The sequence below is a fragment of the Anomaloglossus baeobatrachus genome, chromosome 1 (genome assembly GCF_048569485.1).
Source record: "Anomaloglossus baeobatrachus isolate aAnoBae1 chromosome 1, aAnoBae1.hap1, whole genome shotgun sequence".
Lineage (NCBI taxonomy): Eukaryota > Metazoa > Chordata > Amphibia > Anura > Aromobatidae > Anomaloglossus > Anomaloglossus baeobatrachus.
The window spans coordinates 403,117,510-403,128,741 of NC_134353.1; positions in this window are offsets into that span (position 1 = coordinate 403,117,510).

Consider the following 11,232-nt stretch of genomic DNA (forward strand, 5'->3'; position numbering starts at 1 on the left):
TCCTTCCACAAGTTTTCAATTGGGTTAAGGTCAGGAGACTGACTAGGCCACTGCAACACCTTGATTTTTTTCCCTCTTGAACCAGGCCTTGGTTTTCATGGCTGTGTGCTTTGGGTCGTTGTCTTGTTGGAAGATGAAATGACGACCCATCTTAAGATCCTTGATGGAGGAGCGGAGGTTCTTGGCCAAAATCTCCAGGTAGGCCGTGCTATCCATCTTCCCAAGGATGCGGTTCTTGTCTCTGATGGCCTTGGAATGCTCCTTTGTCTTTCCCATGTTGACCATGTATGAGTGCTGTTCACAAGTTTGGGGAGGGTCTTAATTAGTCAGAAAAGGCTGGAAAAAGAGATAATTAATCCAAACATGTGAAGCTCATTGTTCTTTGTGCCTGAAATACTTCTTAATACTTTAGGGGAACCAAACAGAATTCTTGTGGTTTGAGGGGTTGAATAAGAAATGACACTCTAAATAAACTTTTCACAATTTAAAAAAAAAAAAAAAAAATAACATTCTTTTTTGCTGCAGTGCATTTCACACTTCCAGGCTGATCTACAGTCCAAATGTCACAATGCCAAGTTAATTCCGAATGTGTAAACCTGCTAAATCTGCAGGGGGTTGAATACTACTTGTAGGCACTGTATATACAGTGGGGAAAATAGGTATTTGATCCTCTGCCGATTTTGCAAGTTTTCCCACCTAAGAATGTTGAGGTCTGTAGTTATTATCTTAGGTAAACTTCAACTGTAACAGACAGAATAAAAATAATCCAGAAAGTCACATTGTATGATTTTTAAATAATTAATTTCCATTTTATTGCATGAAATAAGTATTTGATCAGCAAGCAAGAATTCTGTCTCTCACAGACCTGTTATTTTTGTATATGAAGCCTTCCTATTCTGCACTCGTTATCTGTATTAATTGCACCTGTTTGTATGAATATATGGGGGTTCAAACATCATACTTTGAGGGTTCTGTAAAGGGAATAGGACGACTGTCGCAAGCTTTTGACTAAAAACCAGCTTCCCTCAGTAAGAGCATTGAAGATGGGTCTTGGCTGGGTCTTCCAGCATGACACTGACCTGAAACACACAGCCAGGGTAACTAAGGAGAGGCTCTGTAGTGGCCTATGCAGGCACCATATCTGAACCCAATAGAAAATCTTTGGAGGGAGCCCAATGTTATCCAATGCCCAGTGACAGCCCTGAAACCTGTAAGATCTGGACAAGATCTTGTATGGAGGAGTGGGCAAAAATCACTGCTACAAACAAGTGTGCAAACTTGGTCAAGAACTATAGGAAATGTCTCACTTCTGTAATTGCAAACAAAGGTTTCTGTACCAAATATTAAAGGGGTTTATTTTAATCAATAGACCTTGGAATAATTCTACAATTGGATATATTTAAAAAAACATTCCTGTGGGGAGATAATCTTATATATGTGTCACTGTTATGTACTGTGTAATGGCTGTGTCTGACTGTACAGGGACATGGTCTGATCATACCACATCTCCTGTGCTGAGATAATCTCATATATGTGTCCCTGCTATGTACTGTGTAATGGCTGTGTCTGACTGTACAGGTACATGGTCTGATCATACCACATCTCCTGTACTGAGATAATCTTATATATATGCCACTTTTATGTACTGTGTAATGGCCGTGTCTGACCGTACAGGGACATGGTCTGATCATACCACATCTCCTGTGCTGAGATAATCTTATATATGTGCCCCTGCTATGTGCTGTGTAATGGCTGTGTCTGACTGTACAGGTACATGGTCTGATCATACCACATCTCCTGTACTGAGATAATCTTATATATATGCCACTTTTATGTACTGTGTAATGGCCGTGTCTGACCGTACAGGGACATGGTCTGATCAAACCACATCTCCTGTGCTGAGATAATCTCATATATGTGCCCCTGTTATGTACTGTTTCTGACTGTGCACAGAACACAGTCTGATCATACCACATTTCTCATGCTGGGGAGGCTCAGATTCTTCACCTGTGATTGTTATTCAGGTCTTGGTTGTAACACACAGCCATTTCCTCTTCAGTATGGGGCAAGCTCACCATATCTTTATTCTTTTTATATAGCACTAACATATTCTGCAGCGCTTTACATACATCAGGAACACTGTCCCCATTGGGGCTCACAATCTAAATTTAACTCCAATCAGTATGTGTGGAAGGAAACCAGAGTACCTGGAGGAAACCCACGCAAACACGAGGAGAACATACAAACGTCTTGCAGATGTCTTTGGTGGGATTTGAACCCAGGACCCCAGCGCTGAAAGACTGCAGTGCTAACCACTGAGCCACCGTACCACCGATCCAACTCCATACACCTGATACCAACTTGCACAATATATGTACAGCTCATGTTGTTAAGGGGATAAAAGGAATCTGTCAGCAGGTTTTGACTACCCAATCTGAGAGTTGCATGATATAAAGGCAGAGATACTGATTCCAGCACTGTGTAACTTACTGGGCTGCATGCTGTCATTTTATTTTTTTTATTTAAAGATGAAATAATGACAAAACTAGGGTACAGGAAAATCATACATTTGGTAAAGGCATAGTGAAACTTGATAAGATAATATCAGTGGCGTAACTAGAGTTCAATGGGCCCAGGTGCAAAATTCAAAATTTGGACCTCCCCCATCTCGGAGTACAGGATAATTATGCTGACACTCGGATCTTTCCCCCAGCACCCTGCCCTCCCATGGTCTTCTATACATATTTTACTCAGCACCCAGTTTCCCCATGCTCTGATATCCCTCTTTCCTTCAGCACCCAGCTTTCTCATGTTCTGCTATGCATCTTTACCTCAGCACCCAGCTTTCCGATGCTCTGCTGTACATCTCTACCTCAGCACCCAGCTTGCCCTTGATATCAGAGCATGGGAAAGCTGGGTACTGAAGGAAAGATGTATAGCAGAGCATGGGAAAGCTGCATGTTGAAGGAAAGATGGGATATAGAACATGGGAAAGCTGGGTGTTGAGGGAAAGATGTTTTTTAATGATGCACAAGTTTTTTTTGTGCTTTTAGTTTTATTTATGCTTTTTAATGTCTGAATTTTAGCACTAAAATGTCGGATGTACACAGTCACTTCACACAAATGCACTATATTTTTTATATATTTATGTTATATACTGTATATGTCTGCATTTTTTAACACACTGTATATACAAAGAAATAAGAAAGGTGGATGTCTGACAGCAAACCATGAAGATGAGGAGGCTGAGCCACCATCACAAGACAGCAATGAGGCATCATCAGCTACAGGGCAGTGGGGGAGGGGGCAGGAGAGTGCAGCTGTGAGGGCAAATAGGAGGATAGGTGAAGGAGAGAAACGGGGAGTGGGTAAGAGAGTGCAACTGTGAGGGGCAAATAGGAGGATAGGTGAAGGAAAGAAGTAGAGAGGGGGAAAGAGAGTGCATCTGTGAGGGGCAAATTGGAGGATAGGTGAAGGAGAGGGGAGGGGGCAGGAGAGTGCATCTGTGAGGGGCAAATAGGAGGATAGGTGAAGGAGAGAAGAGGAGGGGGCAGGCGAGTGCATCTGTGAGGGGCAAATAGGAGAGGTGAAGGAGAGAAGAGGGGAGGGGGTAAGAGAGTGTATCTGTGTGGGGCATATAGGAGGATAGGTGAAGGAAAGAAGAGGGGAGTGGGGGAGGGGGCAGGAGAGGGCAACTGAGGGGCAAATAGGAGGAGAGGTAAAGGACAGAAATGGGGAGGGGGCAAGAGAGTGCATCTGTACGGGGCAAATAGGAGGATAGGTGAAGGAGAGAAAAGAAGACTGGGGGAGGGAGCAGGAGGGTGCAACTGAGGGACAAATAGGAGGATAGGTGAAGGAGAGAAGTGGGGAGGGGGCAAGAGAGTGCATCTGTGAGGGGCAAATAGGAGGATAGGTGAAGGAGAGAAAAGAAGAGTGGGGGAGGGAGCAGGAGGGTGCAACTGAGGGACAAATAGGAGGATAGGTGAAGGAGAGAAGTGGGGAGGGGGCAAGAGAGTGCATCTGTGAGGGGCAAATAGGAGGATAGGTGAAGGAAAGAAGAGGGGAATGGGGAAGGGGCAAGAGAGTGCATCTGTGAGGGCAAATAGGATAGAAGAGGGCAGTGAGGCTATAGACTTCATTCAGGGAGCTCCATTACTCACTTCTGGTCGCATTGTGTCCTCTGGAGCCTCCGCTCCTGCTAGTGCTGACTCCAGAGCGATGACATGCAGGGGGAGGGATACAATCTCCTCAGAAGTCTCTCATCTTTCTGCAGCACTCCCTGCAGAGGCCTGAAATTCCACAGCAGCTCTGTGCAGGTGGACAGGGCTTACTGCTGATGGATGGGACTTACTGCCAGTGGGCGGGGCTGGCTTTGCTGAGGAGGAGACAATGATCAGCTTTTCTCCCTTTTCTGATGGACGAGAGGGGCGGAACCTAAATTAAACATACACCGTCTGTGCTGTGTACTGGAGCAGAGACAGCGGGTGATACACTGACTTCCAGGTTGGCACAGAGCAGTGAAATCGCTCTAAATAATAAAAAAAAATCTTTATTTTTATATAGTGCTAACATATTCCGCAGCGCTTTACATACATCAGGAACACTGTCCTCATTGGGGCTCACAATCTAAATTCCCTATCTGTATGTCTTTGGAGTGTGGGAGGAAACCGGAGGAAACCACGCAAACACGGGGAGAACATACAAACTCCTTGCAGATGCTGTCCTTGGTGGGATTTGAACCCAGGACCCCAGCGCTGCAAGACTGCAGTGCTAACCACTGAGCCACCGTGCCGCCCGCTCTCTTTAATAGCAGCAGACAATCGCCAGCAGATACACCAAGTTGGGGGCCGGGTGATCACTGTGCTGCTGTTACTGCTCTCCCATCCACAATCCCGCCCACCTCCCAGCATCGGCTTCAGTGGAAAGTGGTGGGCGGGATTATGGGCGGAGAGAGGAATGCATATGCATTTGTTAAGTAGCCGGGACATGTGTTATCTCCAGAACCGGCCGCAGTGACCATGTTCCGCCGCAGTTTTCAGCACAGGGTCCAGACTGGGCTCAGTGCTGCAATACATTCCAGCTGGATGTGGTACTTGGTTTCACATCCAACTGAACCAAGTGCTGAGTTTCTCGGGCCCCATGAGCCCCGGGCCCGGTCGCAGTGCCGACCCCTGCGACTGCGATTGTTCCGCCTCTGGATAATATCTTATGATAATCCATGTACTCAGAAGTGAGAAAAATATCTGAAACGTAAACAAGGATCTATATTTCAGTTCTCAGTTTCGTCTAACTTTTTTTATACGATGGGGAAAGTAGCAGAACGGAGAAAGAAAAATTGTTTTTCAGGCAAATAAAAGAAACGAAGAACAGCAAGTGAAGCAGAAGATCATATGGGAGAGAGAAAAGGGAAGAGAGGAAAAAAAAAGGAAGAGAGGAAGGAGTCACATCTTACCAGACAATCGTTCAGTCTTGATTCAGAAGACTCCTACCGAGAAGGTAAGATTACAAAAGTCCATCATACTCTCCAGAGTGTTTGAGCTCCATCCAATAGAACCCAGTTTGTTAAAAAGAAAAAAACCCTCATATCTATCTTTAAGAGAAGCAGTCAATTCCTCCATATACATTAACTCATTGACTTTGGAAGTCAAAAGGGACAGACGGAGGATTGGGTGAATTCCAACTCAAAGGAATACAAGCTCTGGCAGCCGCAGCCATCTCTAGAAAGCTTAACAAAGAACGTTTATAAAAGGAGATTGAAGCCCCACAAAGCTGATGGAGGAATAGCTCACTACCTAGTTCACATGAAGTGCTTGTTACTAACCTGACAATATCCTTCACTTTGGTCCAGAATGGCCTAAGAACCGGACATGACCAAAATATGTGCATAAAATCCCCTCCCCTGTTCAACACCTCAAACAACCAGGATTTTCAAAGCTCTGCTACATCTGAAGTGACAGCGTGCTGTCACAGAATGTGACCACCTGCTGTGAGCTTTAGGCAGAGAATGAGCCTCAGTGATGAGCGGTGACGTCACTCAGGTTACTTGCAGTCACAGGTGGAGGTTCCCACAGTCCTCCACCTGTGACTGCAAGTAACCTGAGTGATCTCATCGCTGCAGCTAAGTTATTCTCTGCCTGAAGCTCACAGCTGGTGGTCCCATTCTGTGCCCCTACCATGTCACTTTAGTTGTAGCAGACCTGGAATCGTCATGGAACCTTGTGTGGATTATGTCGGACCTGGGTGCTTTGGGGGTTAATAAAGGGGGAAAGAGGGTGGATTTTGGGGGGGATTTTAATTCAAATAAAGGATTTTTTTTGTGTTTGTATTTATTTCTTTTCACTTACAGATTAGTAATGAGTGGGTCTCATAGATGCCTCCTATTACTAATCTAGGGCTTAGTGGCAGCTGTGAGCTGTTACTAACTCCCTATTACCCCGATTGCCACCACACCAGCGCAATCGGGTTGAGCTGGGTAAAGTTCCAAGATTGTCACATTTAATGTATGTGACAATCCTAGGTGGCTCCAATCTGCTATTTTTAGTGTCGGGTTCCGAATAAGCATGGGTCTCCCCAGCCTGAGAATACCAGACTGCAGATGTCAGCTTTGTTATGGCTGGGTATCAAAGCTGGGGGAACTGCACTCTTGTTTTTTTTTTTTTAATTATTTAATTTTTCAAAAGCCACATGCGGACCCTCTTATTTTGATACACAGCCAAGATAAGCACACGGCTGGGGGCTGCAGCCATATATTTTATCTATGCTGGGTATCATAATATCTGGGGACCCTACGCCAATTTTATTTATTTACTTTTACATCAATAGAAAAGCACACACAGTTGGTTGCAATTAAACACACTGTCACACAGGGTGTGGGCGTATCTGACTGCAACTAATCAGAGACATGGGAACTGCCGGTGGGCGGGGAAAGCAGTGCATATGTATGAGGTTAACGAGCGGCCCCAGAAGTAGCATTAAAGCTGCGCGTAAGAATCGGTAAGTATAACGTGTTACAGGCTGCAGCCCCCAGCCGTGTACTTATCTTGGCTGTGTATCAAAATACAAGGAACTTTATTATTCCAATAAATAATTTTTAGAAAAACAGCATGCGGTCCCCCCAATTTTGATACCCAGCCATGATAAAGCCCGACAGCTGGGGACTGGTATTCTCAGACTGGTAGACCCATGCTTATAGGGCCCCGTAGCCTAAAAATATCGCCTGAAGCCACCCAGGATTGTCACATCCATTAAATGTGACAATCCTGGAAGTTTACCCAGCTATTCCCGATTGTTCTGGTGCGGTGGCAATCAGGGTAATAAGGGGTTAATAACAGCCCACATCTGCTACTAAGCCCTAGATTAGTAATGGGAGGGGTCTATGAGACCCCTCATCATCTGTAAGAGAACAGAAATATATACAAATACTGAAAAAATCCTTTTATTTGAAATAAAATACAAAAAACACCCTCTTTCACCCCTAAATTAACATCCAAAACACCCAGGTCCGACGTAATCTACACAAGGTCCCACGACGATTCCAGCTCTGCTACATTTCAAGGCATGGAGCATGGCCAAAGAACAATGACTGCCCACTGTGGGCTTCAGGCAGAGACTGAGCCACGCGATCAGCAGTGACGTCACTTAGATTATTTGCAGTCACAGCTAGAAATTCCTACTGTGCGCCCACCTGTGACCACAGGTAACCTGACCTCAGGTGACCTCAGTAAACTCACTAAGTTCAAAGACTGTGTTTTGTTTTTTGCCAAGAGATGCAGATTTGATGGTGAAATATCAACAGCATATTCCTGCACGCAATGTGCACCTCCTGGCAAAAATGTGGTATGATGTGGTAGTGATGCCATTTTTTGCCAGGAGGTGTAGATTTGATGAAGGAATATGGTGTAAAAATTTAATCACTAAATTTGCATCTCTTGGCCCAAAAATGGAAAAAAAATCCTGTTTTGACTCCATTTTGGTGTGGTTTTTCTGCCAGGAGGTGCAAATTTGCTGAAATCTGACAGACATTACAGCACCAAATTTGCACCTCCTGGCAGAAAACCACACCAAAACAATGTAAAAACTGTTGGTTTTTCTGCATTTGTGGGCAAAGAGAGGCAAATTTGGTGATTACATTTTTACACCATGTTCATGCACCCAATCTACACCTCCTGGCAAAAAACTGCATCAAACCTGCATGCAGTATGATGCGGTAGTGATGTGATTTCTTTTTAGATCTGGTGCAGGAATATGGTGTAAAAATTTCAGCACCAAATCTGCATCTCTTGGCAAAAAAAATGCTGTTTTTCTGCTAGGAGATACAGGCCTGTGAACTCAGATGTGAGTTCACTGAGTATCCTAAGGTCACCTGAGGTTAGGTTACCTGCGATCACAGGTAATAGACCATGGGAACCTCCAGTTGTGACCGCAAATAACCGGAGTGACATCACTGCTCATCCCACGGCTCAGTCTCTGCTTGAAGCTCTGAGCGGGCGGTCATGTTCTATGGCTGCGCGCTGTCCCTTCAGAGAGCTGGACTTGTTGCGGGACCTCATGTGGATTTGGAGGTTAATAAATTGGTGAAAGAGAGTGTTTTTTGTATTTTATTTCAAATAAAGGATTTTTTGGGTGTTTGTTTTATTTCTTTTTACTTACACATTTCCGATGTGGGGGGTCTCATAGACATCTCCCGTCACTAATCTAGGGCTTGGTGGCAGCTTCGGGCTGTTATTAACTCCTTATTACCCCGATTGCCACTGCACCAGGGCAATTGGGATGAGCCGTGTAAAGTTCCAGGAATGTCGCATCTAATAAATTTATTTAAATAATTAAAAAATTAAAAAAAGCTCCATGTGGTTCCTCATATTGATTTTAATTCCGGGTGGCTGCAGTCTTGTATGTTTAGGCTGGGGGCTAATAAGCACAAGTCTCCTTAGCCTGAGAATACCAGTTCCAGCTATCGGGCTTTATCATGGCTGGGTATCAAAATTGGGGGGACCGCGCAATGTTTTTTAATAATAATTTATTTAAATAACTAAAAAGAAAAGCCGTATGCGGTTCCTCTTATTTTGATACACAGCCAAAATAAGCGCAGTGCCGAGGGGTGCAGCTTGTAGCTGTATTATTTTTTTGTATTTATTTTTATACCACCATACTGACCCGCAGACACTTGCACTGCTTTCCCCATCCAGCTGCCATACTGGCGCCTGTGATTGGTTGCAGTCAGTTGACACGCTGTCACTCAGGGTGGGGGTGCATCTAACTGCAACTAATTACACGTGCTGGTGGGCGGGCAAAGCAGTGAATATTTAATTGTCAGCTCCGGAAGGGAATGTGTGACCCGGAAGCAGTTTGCCGCCATGACAAAGCCTCAGTAAGTACACCGCACGAGCTCCTACCCCCCTATCCTCTCCACCAACATTTTTAATCTCCGGATTCTGGTCCCCATAGACTTATAGAGCGCATCGGCTTTTGTTTTGTTTTTTTTTAAATTTAGCAGGGACCCGCCGGTCTCGTTTTTTGCGAGTTCAACCAGTTCTACTAACAACACCAGGAAATGGGCAACTTTGAGGACTGTAGACACTATTGGTTGGCCAAGAAACGTAGCACAGCAAATGAAAGAAACGTCATGCTTATTTTTCTTCCAAATTGTTGGATGTCTAGCAGCGTCATTAGCGCAGAAATGACAGCAACCATTGGAAGCCAGGTATATATATATGTTTGAAGAAATCTAGCCAAAAGAGGCCTTCATGGAAAAATTGTTTCCAAAAACCATACTTTTCACTTGGAAATAAGGCCAAACATCTCAACTGTGCACAAACTTGTAGGAACTGGAGTGCAGAAAAATGGCAGCTGGTGCCCTGGTCTGATGAGTCAAAATTTGAAATATGTGCCTGAAGCAAAAGGAAGTTTGTTCATGTAAGAGCTGGAGAGCAGTACAATATTGAGTTTATGTAAGCAACAGTGAAGCATGGGGGTTCCTTGCAAATTTGGGGCTGCATATCAGCAAATAGTGTCGGAAAGTTGATCAGGATCAATGGTGTCCTTAATGGTGAGAAACACAAGTAAATATTACTATTAACAATGACCTACAAAGCCTTCCATAATTTGTCTCCTCCATGTACCTCGGAACTAATCACCCAATATTTTCCAGCACATAATCTTCGGTCCTCCCAAGACCTCCATTTCTCCTCTACACTTATTTGTTCCTCACCTAACCATCTCTAAGACTTCTCCCAAGTATCCCCCATCCTCTAGAATTCTGTGACCTAACATTGCAGATTATTTGACATATTTAGAACCTTCAGATGGAACTTGAAAACCCATCTCTTCAAGAAAGCTTAGGCCATGTGCCCACGGGACGCTCGTACCTGCGGATATATTCGCAGGTACGGCCGCATGTTTCCCGCAGCTGCCCGCCGGCATCCGCAGCTGTTTTTAGCTGTGAGTTTCCAGCGGAATAGCTGCGGGAAACATGCGGAATTTCACGCGATTTACCTGCGTATAGAAGGAGGCTGTGGACAAAAAAGCGCAAATAGGGTCTTACCCCGATATATGTGGGGTGGGGAAGGGGGAGTAAACTCACTCACCTGATGTAGTTGTGACAGTCACAACTACTATAAGTGCATGTAAAACAAGATCCACGGCTGCAGCCACCCAGTGGCAGACATAAGAGAGCAATAGAGAAGGGTGTTCAATTGCCGCGCCAACAGATCACTCATTCAGATGATGAAGACCAATGTCACTTTATTTTCATACAGGTCTACGCGTTTCTGGAGCACCTGCTCCCTTCCTCAGGACCATCAGGTTAAAAATAACATCAAATCTGTTCCACAGAGATCAGACACATCATAAGTAGTGAAAATGACATCATAGGGACCACCCCCTTCAGAAAAAAACGGTGGGAAAAGGCTGCCACGTTGTCAGCTATGACGTTTACATAGAAACAATAAAAAAAAAAACAAAAAAAAAACCATCAAACACATGAATGTCAAAAAACACCTCTGTAAATTGTGAATCACACCCATTACATGTTGCATGAAAAAACGGGATGTGTGTAAAAAATAAAATACATAATGATAATAATTAAACCGTGTATATGCATGACATGTCCATATAATATGAAAAAATGAACATGAAACAGTGTAGAACCCGGAGAAGTACGGGTGCATGAAACATCAAGTGCATACTGTGCTTAAGCAGAGATGGAAGAGCGTCAGCATCAGTCTCTGCCGCCAC